We start from the raw sequence: 20,673 nt of genomic DNA on the forward strand, positions 1-20,673 counted from the left end.
TCTACCACATTTTGCCAATACCTGAACAGTTTAGGGCATTTCCAAAGCATATGCATTAGGTCAGCAGATGCTCTGGAACATCTTGGGCACTCTGATGTATCCCGCCTCCCCCATTGTTAATTTAGCTGGTGTCTTATAAGCTCTGTATATTATATATAATTGGGTTAAGCATTGTTGTGGAGGGATGGATATGGACTGTACATCTTCCAGTATACACTACCATGTTTCATCTGTCATTTTTCCAAGGTCTTTTCCCATCCCCTTCTGTTTACCTTCTGTGATTGCTCAGTCAAACGCCATAGAGAGTGGAAATAAAACCCCTCTTAACCTGTATCTTTACAAGAAAATCCACAAGTGGCAAATTTTGTATCTTAACTTTGTTATCTTAAAACTGACTCTGTAGCGCATGGTGCAGTTGTAGATATTGATAAAAGGTGTGGAAGGGCATTAAGTATTTTTTCTGCAAATCTCGAAATGTTTTTAGTATAGTATCTGTATAAAGCTGTGCAATATATTTTATCCCCTTTTCTCTCCATATTCCAAACCCTTTTAGTCTGCCCACTTCCTCATAGTTTTTATTTCCCCACAGGGGAGAATAGACTGAAATATTACGTCCAGTGGGGAATTGGTAAACGGGGTAATTCTCAAGGAGAAATTAGTATTTATAAAGCAAGTGGCACTAAAGAAATATGACCTGATTTGGAAAACCTGGTGGGAAGCAAGAGGGATTAATATGTAAACTTTATCAGCACAGAAAATCATGTAAACGATGGGTAGTGACCTAAAAGAAAATAGATCATAAGAGTCTGAAAGACGAGTGAGTGAGAAGAATGGATGGGGTTGTGAGGGTAAAGCGAACTGGTTGTGAAGTTAGATATATTTTGGAAGATCAAAATTTAGGAAATTCAAAAAACTCAGAAATTCTGAATTTGAAGGGTCAGAGGTTCAAGGGTTTGAGAGTTCCGGGGGTAAGAATGAAAATCCGAAAATTCAAAAGAACAAAAGTCCAAAAGTAAGAACGAAAATGCAACAATTGGAAAACCTGAAAATTGGAAACCTGAAAGTTAGAAAATCTGAAATAATAACTAACTAATACTAACTTAACTATTATTAAACTGTTGGATTGTGGGGGTTTCCTTTCGTGTTTGGCTGTTGGTGTGCATGACGAATAGGAGTTATCCGGGATGGCAGGTGCCGTTTTGGAACGTAACAAATTACATTTTTATTACACTTATTATTAGTTATCAATTTGTTTCGTTCCATTTGTTTGGACACGGGATTTGTTATTTCGGATATTTCTTAACTTCAGAGAAGTTTGTGTTTGTTGCGTTTACTGGTAGCCAGGTTTGAGGGGAGATTCCAATACCTATTATTTAATGGTTATTTATTATTAATTAGTTAGTTGGTTATTGTTTAGAATTTTCTACATTTTGAATTTTCTTTCTTATTTTTGCATATTTCGAGTTTCTGAACTTTCAAATATCAGAATTTTCATATTTTTGGTTTTTGAATTTCCGAATTTTTGAATTCTGAGTTTCTGACTTTCCGAATTTATGAATTTATGAATAAAACAAAAAATTAATTAAATGAAAACAAACACATTTTTCAGCAGTGCACATGTCTATTTTACTGCTCTTACTGTAAAGAATCCTTTCCTTCTTAAATCAATACCAGTGTTTAAATAAGAAATAAAAAGGCTTAATTTCGAAATATTACTATATTGCATGATACGTCTCATTTCCTGCCATACTTTATTTATGCGTCCCAGGGTAGAGCCCTGTGATGCATTAGAAAAATTACCTGATTCTAATTGAGCTATTAAATGAAAGTGTGAAGATCTACTCAGAAGTATTGATTGGATAGGATCCGTCCAGTCGATCACTCCCCATCCTGCAACCTGTTGGAGTTAAAAGTACATTTTAGCATTTGGAACGGCTAAACCCCCCTTATTTTTAGAGAATTGTGGTGTAGTTAGCTTAATTCTAGCATTTTTCCATAACAAGGTTCGAAACAGGGAATGTATTTTTTTTAAACCATTTAAGTGGTATCCAGATCAGTGAGTCGAACATAAAGTAACTGTGAGGCCCAAAACATTTTAATTAAATAACATTTTAAAGCCTAAGAATTTCAGACCAGAAGAGTTGATAAGTATTTGATCAATAGAGAAAATAGTCCAACACTATAGGCTAAGATCATTCGACCAGCAAAGGAAATATTATGAGTAAGACATCTATACACTAAACTAAGGGGTGTATTAAAAAAAAAGTTATTCATCCTGTGAAACTGCATGTACATTTGTTTTGTGCAAATGGAGGCAAATTTTTTTTTTATTTCTCTCCAGTTCAAATTCTTTTCATTTATATGAACAGAGTTAATACTGGGAGCTGATGATTTAAAGGATAGGTTCACCTAATCACTCGTATTTTGGGTTTAACATGTAACATATTGAAGAAGATCCCCTTAGCCCCTGTGAGAGCAGATAGGGGTTCGTCTTCTCCACAGCCATTGTCACATTTATAATTGGCACAGCTGTATGGGATTCTGCCTGTACAGCCTTGTCATTCATTCACAGGGATCTGTAAATGAATAAACTACAAGTCTCATCTTCCACCCCAGCAAACAGATTTGTAGGCTCAATGGAACTGCACATCACCCTGAACACACCATCCCCACTGTGAAACATGGTGGTGGGAGCGTTATGTTGTGGAAATGCTTTTCTTCAGTAGGGACAGGGAAGCTGATCAGAGTTGATGGGAAGATGGATGGAGCTAAATAACGGGCAATCTTAGAAGAAAACCAGTTAGAGTGTACAAAAGATTTGAGACTGGGATGGAGGTTCACCTTCCAGCAGGACAACGACCCTATATATACAGCCAGAGCTACAATGGAATGGTTTAGATAAAAGCATATTCATGTGTTAGAATGGCCCAGTCAAAGTGCAGACCTAAATCCAATTGAGAATCTGTGGCAAGATTTTAAAATTGCTGCTCACAGACTCTCTCTATCCAATCTGACAGAGCTCAAGCTATTTTGCAAAGAGGAATGGGCAAAAATTGTCACTCTCTAGATGTTGAAAGCTGGTAGAGACATAGCCAAAATATTGACCATTTTATCATTTTTCCTTCCACTTCACAATTATGTGTCACTTTGTGTTGGTCTATTACATAAAATCCCAATGAAATACATTTACATTTTTGGTTTTAACATGACAACATGTGGAAAATTTCAAGGGGTATGAATACTTTTTCAAGGCACTGCACATGTACAGCTGCACTAGATTCTGTATGCACTAGTTTTAGTAAATCTTCCCCAATATACCTTCCACAAACATCTAGCAACTTGTTACTTGTTTTTTAGTCAGGAAACTTTTTTTTTATAGGATTACTTTACAGGTTTCCTGATTATCATGTTTAATTACTGGAGCCGTCATTTCAATGCAGCTGTTGCTGTCATTCATTTGGCTTCCCATTAACTTAGAGACCATAAAGTTCTCTAGAGAGAAATAAAAATGTAAAGCCGCCTCTAAGGGAAAATCCAAGCTGAGTGCTCAAAAGTGTCATCGAAAAGCATGGACTGAGCTTGTATAAAGCATTACCTCGGATTCGGCACACACGTTCATCTCCTGGAGCTTGTTACCTTGGCGATTTTCGTGCTCTAAATACTGGTTTGCTATTTTATCACTTTGCAATTAAACTACTGTACCACTAATTGCCAGAAGTCTACAACTTGTAAGGAGACATGATTTTAAAGATGAGTTTTACTTTGCAGTTACACTAGAATAAAATGGTCATTAAAAAATGTAATTGAAACAGTACTTTTATGGTATCAACACTGCCGTAGAGCAAAATAAAACTGTTTTAACTTTTTGTTTTTAAGCTGGTTAACAAACCAAATGGTCAGCTGAACCCAAAATGTATGATTCAGTAATGATGATACTGGTGGTTTTTAAAGTTTGCTATTGTGTTAAAGTTTTGGAGAATTTCACCAGCAATATCTCACTGCTGATGTTTCCAGCTTTTCTTACTATTTGGAGTAGAGTCTCGTTCATCTCATTGCATTTTCTGTGTGTTTATATATATGAAACCTCACCCCAAAAAATTTAATATTTTATATCACAAAACAGCTGCAGCAACAGTTAAGGCTGGTACACACTTGCCGTGTATCGGCTGGTAATGGCTGGTTCAGCAGAAACCAGCTGACATTCAGCTAGTGTGTACAGTAGCCTGTCCGACAGAAGCCAGTCTAATGCTGACCATACATGCAAAGAATTTGGGCCATTTGCATATGTAGCGGATGACATTTGGGATCAAACGTCACACACCTGTAAATTTAGTTTTTGGCCTCAGAACAGTAAAGCTTCTGAGGGTTACTTGTGTAGGTAGGCCTTAACACCAGTCTGGCCAGGCTGTATTTGGAAGTTCTGCCTGGTCATGTGGACGGTGAGGTGCACATGACAGGCTAGAACCAAGTCTGGTTGGATGTTTAGGTATTGGCCTTCTCGGAGCTAATCAGTGGGAGTGCCGGGGCCCACTGAGGAGTCTAGGAAGGGGTACTTAAAGGGGTGTGGGTCACGTGTTCGGGGTTCCGGAGTTGTCAGAGAGACCCGTGTGGTCTGGTCTGGTTCCAGGAACGGGGTAGCCCCATGAGGGATCCCGGTCACGGGGTGTTCGACACCCCACAACATGTTCCTGTCAGTGGCCCCTGATAGACCTGCTTGGTCTGGGGTAGGGATCCGTCCGTTCCCGAGTCTCGGATCCTGTTGGTCCGAGGCACAGTAACTGAGGCAGGATTCAAAGTGTCCGGGTGTGCTCTCGGCTTATAGGGACACCACAGCTCGTGGAAGTGACCGGGGGAGGACTCTTTGGAGGAGGGCCAGCAAGTGGCATCCTGAAAAGTGTCTGGTTACTGAGTTGAGAAGGACATTGACGAATTCACACTTTTCCAGTACCATACAAGAGACGGGAAACATTCCAGGAACAGAGGAAAAAGGTTCCTGTTTGCCCTTAGTTGTTTGTTCAAGTTTGAGTCAACGTGCTGACTGCCATGATCTCTGGCTAGAGATCTGTTCTGCCTTGAAGTACCCAGCTGCGAGTGGCTACTCTCTGGGTGGAAATAGAGACTTTGCTAGACCTGCAGTTCAAGGTGCCTGAGTTCTTCAACCGTGCCCTCTGTTCCCTAAGAGACTGTGTTAATTGAAAGTTTTACTGCAAAATAAAACCTTTTTAAAAGGACTTCATCTGTGTCAGTGTACAAGTCATTGGGTATCAACCCTGGGAACCCCTAGAAGTGGAAGAGCAGGCCAAGAGAAGGTAACCGGTAAGCCCATTAAGTCAAGGTCGCCCTGCAACTGGTAATGGCCGCTACACACACTAAATGATTATTCATCGGTCGAAAGTGATTTGGCCACTAACTGACAGAATAAACTGTTGTTTCGATTACAACATACACTTTAGTTGACATGGTAAAAGTTTTCGCTTTTAGTCCATCATCATTAGCCAGGCCCATGGTAAAAATCACCGGTAAAGTTGGGTCCACTAACGGCACAATTGTCGAACAATCTTTTCTAAAATGAACAGTTTCGGATGAAATATTATGCGTGTATGGCCAGCATAACATCCAGCTTCTGATGAACAGGCATGCTTCAAAACCAGCAGCTGATCGGCATCTGATCAGAGCTGCCAGCCAAAGGCTGGGAACGCTGCCCGGTGTGTTCTGGCAGGGGGACAGTAGCATTGCATAATTAGTACAGCAAGTTGTTTGCGAGCGCCCCAGTTTTTTTTCATAAAAAAAAAAAGAAAAGCTGCCTGTGTGTACCAGGCATTAGGAATTGACTTACTAAAACTGCAGAGTGCCAAATCTGGTGCATTCACATTAGGAAGGTTTTACATGCAATCTCTGCATTAAAGGAAAAAAATGTTCAATAGTAACTCCCCCTCCAGCTCTCCAAAATATTTGCTTAAGCCTGATCTCGATCCAGTGCTGTGCACTTCTGTAACAGCTTTTCACCCCTTTCTCTCCCCTCTCTCACAGGTTTGGCTAAAAGCAGCAGAAGCCATTGGCTCTTGCTACTGCCAGTCAAAACCTGTAAGCAGAGAGTGAAGCCAATCGGCGCTGTGTGTTTGAAGAGACACACGCAGCCTGGCTTGGGATCGAGCCAGCATGAGTGCCCCCATAGTAAGTGACTTGCTATGGAGGCACTTGGAAGGAGGGAGGAACACAGAGCACCAGTGGGAGGACCCCAGAAGAGAAAGTTTGTGGGTGCTCTGTGCAAAACCATTGCACAGGGCAGGTAAGTATACAATGTTTCTTATTTAAGAAAAAAAAAAAAAAAAAACTTTTCAATCACTTTCATTTCCATTCTCACTTTATTTAATTAATGATTTGAGTAGTAATTAGGTATCTTATTTAAAATCAGTTAAAATAACTATACACAATATGTCCTGTACAGCCATGACATCTGAGGACAGAATTGTGTAAATATTAGAGGGCTAATAATATATGCTGGGTACTGTTTTTTTTTTTTTTTAAATATGTTATTGTATTTTTTGTATACGGTCTTAATATGACTATTATTATCCAAAACAAAGTTATGCACTTATTGTTATCCTTCTACTCCCATCTCAACTTTTGGATGTGTGGGATGCAGCAGCAATTAAAAGCAGACTGTGTCGTTGGTAACAATTATAACATAGGCCTGATAATACATGAGTTAGGAGCTGTCATCATGAGCATGACATCTTCTGCCAAGCGAGGGAAGTCAAGCTAAAAGTGTGCTAATGTCTAGTACTGTAGATCCAGTGCAGTTAGAAGGTAGTTCAAGTGAGGTGATTGGAATCAGCAAGTTTGGCAGTTGTGGGTGTGTTAATCCGTCCTACTGTTTATTTGAAACTGTTAAAGCTACCTTGTTGCTAGTATAAAAAATAATCTGTAGCAGCCCCCCCCCCCCCCCCCAGCAGAGGACGTGCTGTCTTACACACCCAGATGTGTCTGTAAGAGGACAAAGAATTCACTCTCACTTTTTGTTTCTGAACTCTATCCTGAATCGCAAGTTAGTTTATTTATTACGTATTAACTTTTACAAACTTTATTTTCTCAGAGGTGCACTCTTATTTGTGTGCATCTGAAATGTATAGGATTATTGTTACTTTTATCATCATTAGTATCATTATTTTGTGTTTATTTAGCAGTTGAGTGCACATATATTGTGATGTCAACTGAACTAATAGGTAGAGTAATCCACATCTTTGCTATTGAATTGGCATCAGTGTTGCAGTGATGATGGGCATGGCTACATTACTTGGAATAACCATGGCTTAAAGGGCCATGGTTAAGTAGAGTCTGACAATATAGAACACACTGTACAACATTTATAGTTCTTATACCAATATAATACCTTTAAATTACTGTGCTATGAGTGAGTCTCACAGACACATATATACCTAAAGAAAAAATTGAAAGAAAATAAAACAGAATACAGACAATAAAATAATGCTTTGTCTGAACCTGAAATCAATGATATAGCTGCATTCAACACAAGCAACAGTTGAGCAAATAAATGTTTTGGTCAGAACATAGTAACACACAACATAAGAATGCAGAGGTCGTGTGTATGTAATTCAGTATGTAGTACACACAGTATATGAAGCTTTCGGGACTATGCAATGTACAATACAGTGTACAGGAAATAATAGGACATTGCTGATCAATGTGAGGAAAAATACCTGGGCTTGGGAAGAAATACTGCCTCAGAGTCAGTGGGATAGAACACAATTCCTGAGTTTGGTGGTCAGTGGAAGGAAAAAAACAAACAATGTGGGTAATAATTTGGAAGAAAAATTAATGGTGTCAGGGTTCAGTGGAAAGAAAAAATATCCAGTGATGGTGGTAAGCTGGGCAAGAAAAAAAACACCTACTATCAGTGTGAGTTGGAAGAATACATTGATGTTGGTAGTTAAAGGAACAAAGCAAATGCATTGGATGCCGGTGAGGTGAAAAAAAATGTAGTAGTGTCAGTGGGGTGGAAACATAGAAAAAAATTGAGCAAAAGAAACAAAATACTTTGTCTGTCAGTGGTGGGGGTCATTGGTTGTCATTGTTGTGTGGTGGAAAAATCATTGTTGGTCAGTGAGAATGAAGCACTGTTTGTAATTGTGACCTAGCAAACTTTTTTTTTTAAATAAATATACTAAGACTCTCTGCTTCATTGCAAAGGTGACATGTCAGAGGAGAAAAAAGGAAAAGTCACAAGGAGGGCAAACCTGGAGTGGTATAAGTATTTGAGCTTGGATAACAGTTGCCCTACTTACTGTGTTAATATTAACATATTTTCTAGGTGGCATTGAGGAACCTGTTCACTATAAAATAGATACTACGGCTCCTGCTTATGATGAAATAAACTTTACAGTCAGGCAAAATGTAAAAAAAATACTTTGTTAGTTGCAGAGAAGGTACAGTACTTTGCAGAGGATGTGATTTATGCATCTGATACATATAATTATTTCATTGCATCATAATGCAATATAGTTGAACGCCAACAGCATCTCTTACATAAATAAATGTACCGTTGCAGATGCTATACAATGAACAATTTCACTTTATTGTTGCCAGTGCCACTATGTAAGTCACTCACAGTGAAGCCTTCAAAGTGCTTCAAAAGTATGAACGGAGTGTAATTCAGGAATATTGCCACTGTATATCTAATAGACATGGTTGTTTGTCATTGAGGTGTATGACTGCAATAACAACAAATGGGTATGATATTGTGCCATTTATGTTTCTGCCCACATGAAATAGAAAATAGCTTTGCTTATACAAAAGAAAACAATCCTGCAAGTATTATCAGTTATGTAAACTGCCTGACAGTTTATCATGCAGCCAGGGATAGTGATAAGTGACCTCTTAGACAACTTAAAACTAATTTGGAGGAAAGGAAAGCTGAGAGTCAAAAATAAAACCTAAGCAGCATGGCTGTGAAGCTGAGATGTTATTAACAATGACCGTTATGTAAATCAGAGGAACATATTTATAGAAAGGAAAAATATTCTCTCAGTTTTAACTAGAACAAGCCTCAAAAAGCAGGATGACGCAAAAGAAAAAAAGAGCGTAGATATTTGATCTGCACACAGATTTTACTGGGATCCCAAAGATTGAGCAAGCTGGCCCTGTCTGTAGATGGAAAAGAAGAAGTTACTAAAGATTGGTTATTGTCCTAATCTAATAAAGGAATGATGAGATGAGGACATAGGAAAAAGTAAAGCCCCGTACACACGAGCGGACTTTTCAACATCCAAAGTCTGACGGAATGATTCCGGCAGACTATTCGATCATGTGTGGGCTGCAACGGACTTTTGATTCGCAAAAGTCTGACAGACTTTAGAAATGGAACATGCTTCAAATTTTTCCGCCAGAACTCTGCCGGACCCAGTTCCTACCGAAAAATTTGCTCGTGTGTATGCTATTCCGACGGACTAAAACCGACGCTAGGGCAGCTATTGGCTACTGGCTATGAACTTCCTTATTCGAGTCCAGTCGTACGTCATCACGTTCGAATCCGTCGGAGTTTAGTGTGATTGTGTGTGGCCAAGTCCGCTCATTCGGAAAGTCTGTCAGAACTCTGTCAGAACTCCGTCAGAACTCCTGCGAAAGTCTGTCGGACATAAGTCTGGTCGTGTGTACGCGGCATAAGAGGCACTGAAATCTGGTTACAGGCAAGGAAAAAATGTTAAGAATGGTGCAAAATCTAGCATCCTAATGCTGCGTACACACGGTTCTTGATGTTCGGAATTTCCGACAACATTGTGTGACCGTGTGAATGACAAGTTTGAGCCAACATCCATCTGAAAAAAATCTGTTGTCGGAATGTGCGATCGTGGGTACGCGGCATAAGAGAAGACAATTAAGTAGCAGAGAGTGATTAACCACCTTATGCATTATAAGTAGAGTTAGTTCATTGTTCAATCTGCAAAGTATGAAACTCAGTTGGAATGATACACCAAACGTATGCACAGTGCAGCATTATGTTTGAAAAACAATACATTGCAGATTTAGTAAAATGCAGATGATAAATACAATGATATGACAGAAAGTATCACAACCTAGCATCATACCAATCTACTGTTAGCTGAGTGCAAAAATATCACTGTATATATCTAGCAACATTATTTTATATGTTGGATAACATTTTATATGAGAACTGTTCTTGAGGCCAAAATAAACAGTAAAGTTGTTGCAATTTATTGTATACCCAAGACATCCAGTGACTGCTTCTGTCAAGGACTGCAAATCTGTTCACTGCGGAATAAGAGGAAAATTCATATATTTTTTTTTTTTTTTTTTTTAGGAATGCAAGATTATATTTGCACAACACTGACACTGTGGAGGTGAAAATACAATTATACAAAATGCATTGTTAGAATTTTTTGGCTCTTAAGACCTGAACTCAAGGATTGAAGAAAGTTGTTTGTACTGTATCTAACCCATTGTAGCAGAAGTATTTATGTTGCACTCTAAACTTTAAACTTCTGCAGAAATTAGACCAGGGAGCTGAAGGTCACATTATTCTGAGGCAAAAGGACAGTGAGATTAAAGGCATTCATTAAAGCACCAGCTGAAGAGCAACAAAGCAAATGGAAATCATAACAGACATGTATTTCTGACATAGAGGGATTGATGAATGCACAAAGTATGTTGTTGTTTTTTTCCTCTGAATGGCTCTTTTTCCTGGTCCATGTGTAAAGTGCTTCACTTGAACATCATGCAGTCTTACATCTTGACTGTGGCCCAGATTTTGTTTTCTGTTAGTATACAGGAAGATTATTTCATGTTTCTTACACTAACTCCATAGTACGTATCACTAGAAATAATTGGGCCCATAGGCACACATTATCTCCAACTAAACCTGTACATTCCTAAAATAACATCATTGCAGCATTTATTCCAAGATCCTGACATTGGCCTAATTTATAAGAAAAAACACATATTATATACAGTATATATTCACGCAAATAAGGTATTCTATATAAAACACATTTGAGAGAGCATTTTAATGATGGTACAACTGTGCAATAGAGGACTCCAAATTTTAGTATAGCATATCATCATGTGAGTTTTCCCTTTCCCATGTGAGAGGAGTATTATTACTGTTTCAGAAGAATTTCTTCTTATGGTGATAATAATTATTCTTGATCAATATAGTAGTAGGGTTATGATTCATTATGAGGTTCAGTTGGGTTATCTCTGCATGAGGGATTTTTTTTTAAATATTTATTTTCAGTTACAGGCTACTGAAAAATAACTGTATTTTAAGGGAAACGTCATAAACACTGGCATTTAGATGCAGGTTTTTGTAAAGCTGAATACAAAGGAAGTTTTAGGATCATAACACTAAGGCACATTAACTTAAATGTATATTTACAGAGAGGCAAAACATGTCCCAGGAAATATATGCATATGAGTAGTGATGGCCGAACGGTTCGCCCGGCGGTCGTTTCGCGGCGAATTTCCGACTTTCGCCGTCCGCGGGTTCGAACGCCTTTTTCCGTCGTTCGCCCCGGCGGACTTACGTGTTTAATGTATACAAGAACTTTAACCTTTCGTGACACGTTTATCATGTGTTACAGGACAACCAATTGAGACATGACAGCTCATGGACACTTGGACATTCCCCCTAACCTATAAATACACCCGATCCGGTGGCCATTTTACATTCTTTCTTCTGTCACTGTAGGGAAAGGATCCTGTGTGGAGTAGGGACAGAGAAAACGCTAGCTATTTGGTACACAAAAGTTCTTTTCAGGACTGGTATAGGTGTTAGGTCAGCAGCCTGAGTTTCTTTTGTCAGTTTAGATAAAGGGACAGAGCGCTGTATGCTGCTATTTTAGGGACAGCTCAGCCAGATTAGTCTTTCTTCATCATCATCATCATCATCATCATTAGCTGTTACTATCAGGTCCACAAAAGAGCTGTTCCAGCTAATCGTTCCAGCCTACTCTTTTTTGCCAATTTGTATAGGGACAGGCAGGAAGCAGTGTGTCAGGCAGTGAGGATAATTTTAAAGACTTGCTGTTACTATTAGTTCCACAAAGGTTCTTTTCAGGACTGGTATCAGTGGTACGGTAATAGGCTTGTACACGTATAATATTCTTTCTTCCAAATATAGAAAGAATATTATACTTGACTGCTGCCCTTCTGCTGCAGTCTGCTAATCATTCACAACTCACTTGTTCCACAAAGCTCTTTATCAGGACTGGTAACTTGGTCTGTCTAGGGTGCTACGGTACATAGGCTTGGGTGCGGTACAGTCTGCTGTTCTGTAAGGACCGCTATCGGTCCACAATACATAGGGTTGCCGTGCACTACTGCTGACCGCTGCCCTATACTGCAGCAGTCCTTCAGCGGTATAGGGACTGACGCACAGTCTGCTAAACACTAATACACAACCTGCTTGGTCCACAAAAGTTCTTATAAGGACTGGTAACTTGGTATAGGGTGCTACGGTACATAGGCCTGAGTGCAGTACAGTCTGCTGTTCTGTAAGGACCGCTATCGGTCCACAATACATAGGGTTGCCGTGCACTACTGCTGACCGCTGCCCTATACTGCAGCAGTCCTTCATTGGTATAGGGACTGACGTACAGTCTGCTAATCACTAACACACAACCTGCTTGGTCCACAAAAGTTCTTATAAGGACTGGTAACTTGGTATAGGGTGCTACGGTACATAGGCCTGAGTGCAGTACAGTCTGCTGTTCTGTAAGGACCGCTATCGGTCCACAATACATAGGGTTGCCGTGCACTACTGCTGACCGCTGCCCTATACTGCAGCAGTCCTTCATTGGTATAGGGACTGACGTACAGTCTGCTAATCACTAACACACAACCTGCTTGGTCCACAAAAGTTCTTATAAGGACTGGTAACTTGGTATAGGGTGCTACGGTACATAGGCCTGAGTGCGTTACAGTCTGCTGTTCTGTAAGGACCGCTATCGGTCCACAATACATAGGGTTGCCGTGCACTACTGCTGACCGCTGCCCTATACTGCAGCAGTCCTTCAGCGGTATAGGGACTGACGCACAGTCTGCTAAACACTAACACACAACCTGCTTGGTCCACAAAAGTTTTTATAAGGACTGGTAACTTGGTATAGGGTGCTACGGTACATAGGCCTGAGTGCAGTACAGTCTGCTGTTCTGTAAGGACCGCTATCGGTCCACAATACATAGGGTTGCCGTGCACTACTGCTGACCGCTGCCCTATACTGCAGCAGTCCTTCATTGGTATAGGGACTGACGTACAGTCTGCTAATCACTAACACACAACCTGCTTGGTCCACAAAAGTTCTTATAAGGACTGGTAACTTGGTATAGGGTGCTACGGTACATAGGCCTGAGTGCGTTACAGTCTGCTGTTCTGTAAGGACCGCTATCGGTCCACAATACATAGGGTTGCCGTGCACTACTGCTGACCGCTGCCCTATACTGCAGCAGTCCTTCATTGGTATAGGGACTGACGTACAGTCTGCTAATCACTAACACACAACCTGCTTGTTCCACAAAAGTTCTTATAAGGACTGGTAACTTGGTATAGGGTGCTACGGTACATAGGCTTGAGTGCGGTACAGTCTGCTGTTCTGTAAGGACCGCTATCGGTCCACAATAGATAGGGTTGACGTGCACCACTGCTGACCGCTGCCCTATACTGCAGCAGTCCTTCAGCGGTATAGGGACTGACGTACAGTCTGCTAAACACTAATACACAACCTGCTTGGTCCACAAAAGTTCTTATAAGGACTGGTAACTTGGTATAGGGTGCTACGGTACATAGGCTTGAGTGCGGTACAGTCTGCTGTTCTGTAAGGACCGCTATCGGTCCACAATAGATAGGGTTGACGTGCACCACTGCTGACCGCTGCCCTATACTGCAGCAGTCCTTCAGCGGTATAGGGACTGACGTACAGTCTGCTAAACACTAATACACAACCTGCTTGGTCCACAAAAGTTCTTATAAGGACTGGTAACTTGGTATAGGGTGCTACGGTACATAGGCTTGAGTGCGGTACAGTCTGCTGTTCTGTAAGGACCGCTATCGGTCCACAATAGATAGGGTTGACGTGCACCACTGCTGACCGCTGCCCTATACTGCAGCAGTCCTTCAGCGGTATAGGGACTGACGTACAGTCTGCTAAACACTAATACACAACCTGCTTGGTCCACAAAAGTTCTTATAAGGACTGGTAACTTGGTATAGGGTGCTACGGTACATAGGCTTGAGTGCGGTACAGTCTGCTGTTCTGTAAGGACCGCTATCGGTCCACAATAGATAGGGTTGACGTGCACCACTGCTGACCGCTCACCTATACTGCAGCAGTCCTTCAGCGGTATAGGGACTGACGTACAGTCTGCTAATCACTAACACACAACCTGCTTGTTCCACAAAAGTTCTTATAAGGACTGGTAACTTGGTATAGGGTGCTACGGTACATAGGCTTGAGTGCGGTACAGTCTGCTGTTCTGTAAGGACCGCTATCGGTCCACAATAGATAGGGTTGACGTGCACCACTGCTGACCGCTGCCCTATACTGCAGCAGTCCTTCAGCGGTATAGGGACTGACGTACAGTCTGCTAAACACTAATACACAACCTGCTTGGTCCACAAAAGTTCTTATAAGGACTGGTAACTTGGTATAGGGTGCTACGGTACATAGGCTTGAGTGCGGTACAGTCTGCTGTTCTGTAAGGACCGCTATCGGTCCACAATAGATAGGGTTGACGTGCACCACTGCTGACCGCTGCCCTATACTGCAGCAGTCCTTCAGCGGTATAGGGACTGACGTACAGTCTGCTAAACACTAATACACAACCTGCTTGGTCCACAAAAGTTCTTATAAGGACTGGTAACTTGGTATAGGGTGCTACGGTACATAGGCTTGAGTGCGGTACAGTCTGCTGTTCTGTAAGGACCGCTATCGGTCCACAATAGATAGGGTTGACGTGCACCACTGCTGACCGCTCACCTATACTGCAGCAGTCCTTCAGCGGTATAGGGACTAAGAGTTTTGTCACAGGGTCATTTAAAAAATGACATGCAGAGGAAGAGGCAGGCCCTTCCGCAGGGGTGGTAGGGGTAGGGCAGGAGCAACAGGCTTGAGCCAAAGTGGGAAGTTGCAGAAGGTGCGTTCAATTACTTTAAAGGATGCACCAGACTTGGTTGAGTGGCTCGCTCAGCCTTACTCTTCTGCACCCTCCTCATCCTCTCGATCTGCACCCTCTTCTTCACTCTCTGCTATGTGCACCCCCAAAGACACTACCACCAACAACACGACCACCACCACCACCACCACATACCTTCCGCTTGAGTCACTGGAATTATTTTCCGATCCATATCAAGAGGACATTTCTGATGCGCAGCCACTCTTGGTATTGGATCAGGAAGAGGAGGTAGCAACAAGCGCTACTCAGCAGTCTGACGCCAGTACCCAGATCAGCCCAAGGAGGAGGTTGGTCCCCGGTGTTGCTGCCTACTCTACTTATAGCGGTGGGGAAGGTGACGTTGATGATGACGTGTCTAGTGATGTCACGTGGGTGCCCACAAGAGAGGAAGAGGAGGGGAGTTCAGAGGGAGATATGGACCAGCAGATAGGGAGGAGAAGCAGCAATGACTTACATTGCACAGCAGGGACAAAGCAGACTGCAAATGTATCAGGAGCGAGTCATCGACCATGTACGGTCACATCTGGCGCTCCCAGGACACCGGCACATGGCTCCGCAGTGTGGGCTTTTTTTAACGTGTCCGCTGCTGACAATAGCGTTGCCATCTGCAATCTTTGCAGTCAACGCGTTAGTCGCGGTAAGCCCAATACTCACCTAGGGACGACCGCCTTAAGAAGGCACATGAGCAGCCATCACCGAGCCCAGTGGGAGCAACGGAACACACAAAGCCACACTGCAGGCTCTCACCGTCCAGCCTCGTCTTCTACTTCTCCTTCTCCTCTCTCCTCACAATTGTCCTCCACTCCACCTTCCATCACGCCAAGCTCACATTTTTCTGCAAAAAGGCAGGCTTCCGTGGGCCTAATGTTTGAGCGTAAAAAAATGATGACGCCGGATAACCCTCTTGCCCAACGGTTGGCGGCTGGCTTGTCAGAACTCATAGCCCGCCAACTACTGCCATATAAACTGGTGGACTCGGAGGCCTTTCGCAAATTTGTGGCCATTGGAACACCACAATGGAAGGTCCCAGGAAGGAAGTATTTCTCAGAGAAGGGCATCCCAGAGCTATATGGCCATGTTCAGCGGCAAGTGAATGTATCTCTGGCACACAGTGTCGGTGCCAAGATACATCTGACCACAGACACGTGGTCTAGCAAACACGGGCAGGGAAGGTATATCAGTTTTACTGCCCACTGGGTGAACCTTCTGACGGCCGTCAAGCATGTAACCCGTGGCACCCGTGTAGATTTGGTTTTACCGCCACGGATTGCATGCAGGCCTGACTCTTCTTCTCCTCCTCCTACTCCATCCTCCTCCCTCTCCTCCTCAGCTGCCTCCTCCTTTTCCGCTGCTAGCGTCTCTTCCACTGCACCGCCCAAGCTCCCCAGAACCTATTCCACATGCCAGGTGAGACGTTGCCATGCCGTGCTGCGTCTGTTGTGCCTGGAAGCAAAGAGCCACACTGGCCCGGCACTCCTTTCAGCTTTGCGTTCACAGGCAGATGAGTGGCTAACACCGCTCAATTTGACAGTTGGTAAAGTGGTGTGTGACAACGGTGCCAATCTGCTTAGCGCATTGAAACAGGGCAAAATCACGCACGTGCCGTGCATGGCACACGTCTTAAACTTGGTCGTGCAGCGATTCCTTGTCAAATACCCTGGGGTCCAGGACATCTTGCGGCAGGCAAGGAAAATCTCGGCCCATTTCAGAAGATCTTACACGGCCATGGCTCGCCTTGCTGACATTCAGCGGCGACACCATCTGCCGGTCAGACGTCTTATTTGCGATTGCCCGACGCGATGGAACTCAACCTTCTATATGCTTGATAGGCTGCTCCAGCAGAAACGTGCAGTTAACGTCTACCTGTATGAACTCTGCGAAAGAAACGGTTCTGGGGAGCTGGGTTTTTTTTCACCGCGCCAGTGGCTGCTCATGCGCGACACATGCAGACTTCTGCGGCCATTTGAGGAGATCACCAAACTGGTCAGTCGCAGCCATGGCGCCATCAGTGACATGGTACCTTATGCCTTCTTTCTGGAGCGTGCATTGCGTCGTGTCATTGATCAGGCTGTGGAGGAGCAGGAGCGGGAAGATGAGGAAGTCGCAATGCTGGATGAATTCCCAGGGGGGGCTACTCTATCTGAGACAAGTCAACAACAGGAGTCTGATGAGGAGTCAGAGGAGGATGGTGCCGGGGCGGATGAGCAGGAGCAAGAAGAGCATGCTTTAAACCTTTCTGGGATCCCTGTTGTGCGAGGATGGGGAGAGGAGAATGAAGAGGACGACATTATCCTGGATGATGAGCAGGAGCCAGGCCACCACACCGCTTCCACTTTAGTGCAAATGGGGGCCTTCATGCTCCAGTGTTTTAATAGGGACCCCCGTATAAAAAGCATGAGGGTCAAGGACCAGTACTGGGTGGCAACGTACTTAGACCCCCGGTACAAACACAAAATGGCGGAAATGTTACCGCCGTCGCAGAGGGCTGTCAGAATGCAGCACTTCCAGGCCTTGCTTCGAGAAATGCTGCATTCTGCTTTTGCGTGCGCTGGCAGAGGAGCAATTCCCACTCCCAGAGAAGGATTTGCGGGTACCAATCCAACAGCGCCTGCAAGAAGAGGCCGGTTTGAAGATGTGTTGGTGACTTCGGATATGAGGTCATTCTTTCAGCCGACCCATCGACAGGTGTCATCCGGATCCAGCATCAGGGAACGCCTAGACCGTCAGGTGTCCGACTACATTGGGTTAACGGCCGATGTGGACGCTCTGAGGAGTGATGAACCCCTAGACTACTGGGTGGGCAGGCTTGACCTCTGGCCAGAGCTTGCCCAATTTGCAATCGAACTGTTGGCTTGCCCCTCATCCAGTGTCCTGTCCGAAAGGACGTTCAGCGCAGCAGGGGGGATTGTGACCGATAAGCGTACTCGCCTAGCTCACCACAGTGTTAACTACCTCACATTTCTAAAAATGAATGAGGCATGGATCTCGGAGGAATTCAACACATGTGATCAGTAGACCATGTATATGTCTATAAACAATTTTTGGAATCAAGCACACAGACCTTCTTAATTCATTTGGCTCACTTCCCTGACCCAAAAAAGCACACCGTACTATATGCCCCTACCCTCCTCTTTGAAGAGGTTGAGCGGTGTCATATTTCTACTGGGGCTGCTTATTATGAGGGGTTCCCACCATCCCTGTGCTGTGCTGACTTCCTCCTGGGTGTTCTTATTATGAGGGGCTCCCACCATCCCTGTGCTGTGCTGACTTCCTCCTGGGGGTTCTTATTATGAGGGGATCACACCATCCCTGTGCTGTGCTGACTTCCTCCTGGGGCTGCTTACGGTGCTGCTGTCAGCGCTGTATGTCACGGAGCTGCTGTCAGCGCTGTATGTCACGGAGCTGCTGTCAGCGCTGTATGTCACGGAGCTGCTGTCAGCGCTGTATGTCACGGAGCTGCTGTCAGCGCTGTATGTCACGGAGCTGCTGTCAGCGCTGTATGTCACGGAGCTGCTGTCAGCGCTGTATGTCACGGAGCTGCTGTCAGCGCTGTATGTCACGGAGCTGCTGTCAGCGCTGTATGTCACGGAGCTGCTGTCAGCGCTGTATGTCACGGAGCTGCTGTCAGCGCTGTATGTCACGGTGCTGCTGTCAGCGCTGTATGTCACGGAGCTGCTGTCAGCGCTGTATGTCACGGAGCTGCTGTCAGTGCTGTATGTCACGGAGCTGCTGTCAGCGCTGTATGTCACGGAGCTGCTGTCAGCGCTGTATGTCACGGAGCTGCTGTCAGCGCTGTATGTCACGGTGCTGCTGTCAGCGCTGTATGTCACGGAGCTGCTGTCAGCGCTGTATGTCACGGAGCTGCTGTCAGCGCTGTATGTCACGGAGCTGCTGTCAGCGCTGTATGTCACGGAGCTGCTGTCAGCGCTGTATGTCACGGAGCTGCTGTCAGCGCTGTATGTCACGGTGCTGATGTCAGTGCTCTGTATTACGGTGCTGCTGTCAGTGCTCTGTATCTCCTGCACCCTCTTGTTTGCCTACCCTGGTCCCTGACCTTCCCTCTCCTCCATTGCCTTCATTAGCTCCATAGTCCTGAATTGTCAGAACAATTTCCCAAATAAAAAAAAAATGCTTGTAGTTATCGATCCCAAATTCACCTCATACATGTATTATGCTATTGTCCAGGTGGTGGGACTACGTGCTACCCCCTAATAATTACCCCGTGGCCGCAAATTCGACCTAAAGGTTTGCGAAATTCGCCTCCCATTGAAGTCAATGGAGCCCGCGGCGAACGGTCGTTTTCGCGAACGTTTGTGTCCGTTCGCGTTTCGCGTTCGCGAAACGTCCCGTCGGAAGTTCGTCCATCACTACATATGAGTGTTTTCAAGCTTTTGACATGCCTTCTTCGTTCCTTCTTCAATTTTCCATATAACCTATGTGCTGCAACCTAATTACTCTCATTAGTAAATACATTACATTGATATATTAACATTTGTTTATGGAAATCGATTCTATTTTTGGACAGCTGCCAGTAATTTTCTCAACTGCAGATATAATTTTAGCTGGCAAAGTTTATTTGATTACTTTCTATTTTCTTCATTTCTTCCATGATACCAGCATATGCTAACAAACTCCCATTAGGATACTTACAGCAGCAGACAGTAAACTGCTCTAATCCCAAAGGGTAGAAACTAACTGCTTATGTGTTAAATTTCATCAAAATAATGGAAAACTGAATATATTGGGGAAGTCAGCTGTGATATTTGTGTGCTAAATTAAACTTCCCAAAAGAGTAGAAAATATGCTAATTCAAAATCAACTGTTTTGTGATATAGGGCATTGCAATAAAACATGAAAATTTCTGTAAAAAAAAAAAAAAAATCATTGTGACTCCTGAATTTTACCAGTATTTTGTCATATGTTTATCTAAGATCTTTAATGCGCAAAAGTGTTTTATCATGCTAACAATACACATAGTGGTAAACCATCGATTATGGGTTCAACCTTTTAAAACAATCTCTTCCACAAAAATGGTTGCTTGAGGCAAAATACCAATTTGGCCAAATATGACTTTAGTTTCTACAGGGACCGTTTGTTCTTTTTCAATCACAACTTCTCCCATTTAGAGCAAAAAACAATTTATCAAACAATTGTATGAATATGTGCAAGGCCAGTATTAGAATTTGGACTCGAGAGAGATCCCATTGCCCACAAAAGAATGTTTGTGTCAAGCAATTTAAAAGTAAGTCTATGTAGAATATTAATAAAGGATTTGCTGGTAGCTTTTCTGAACCTTTTTTTTAAACACGTTCAGTTGGTAGAAGTGCCTTCACTTACAACAGCACATTCAATGGTTGAAAAAAAAATGAAAATATTGTCACAGCTTCTTGGGGGAAATAACCGCTTGCAATTAGTGCAAATATACAATATACAGAGCACTGAAATGCTAAAATAAGAAAAAATAGC

The sequence above is a fragment of the Lithobates pipiens genome, unplaced genomic scaffold (genome assembly GCF_037356315.1).
Source record: "Lithobates pipiens isolate NorthernLeopardFrog02 unplaced genomic scaffold, aLitPip1_a1.2 Scaffold_18, whole genome shotgun sequence".
NCBI lineage: Eukaryota > Metazoa > Chordata > Amphibia > Anura > Ranidae > Lithobates > Lithobates pipiens.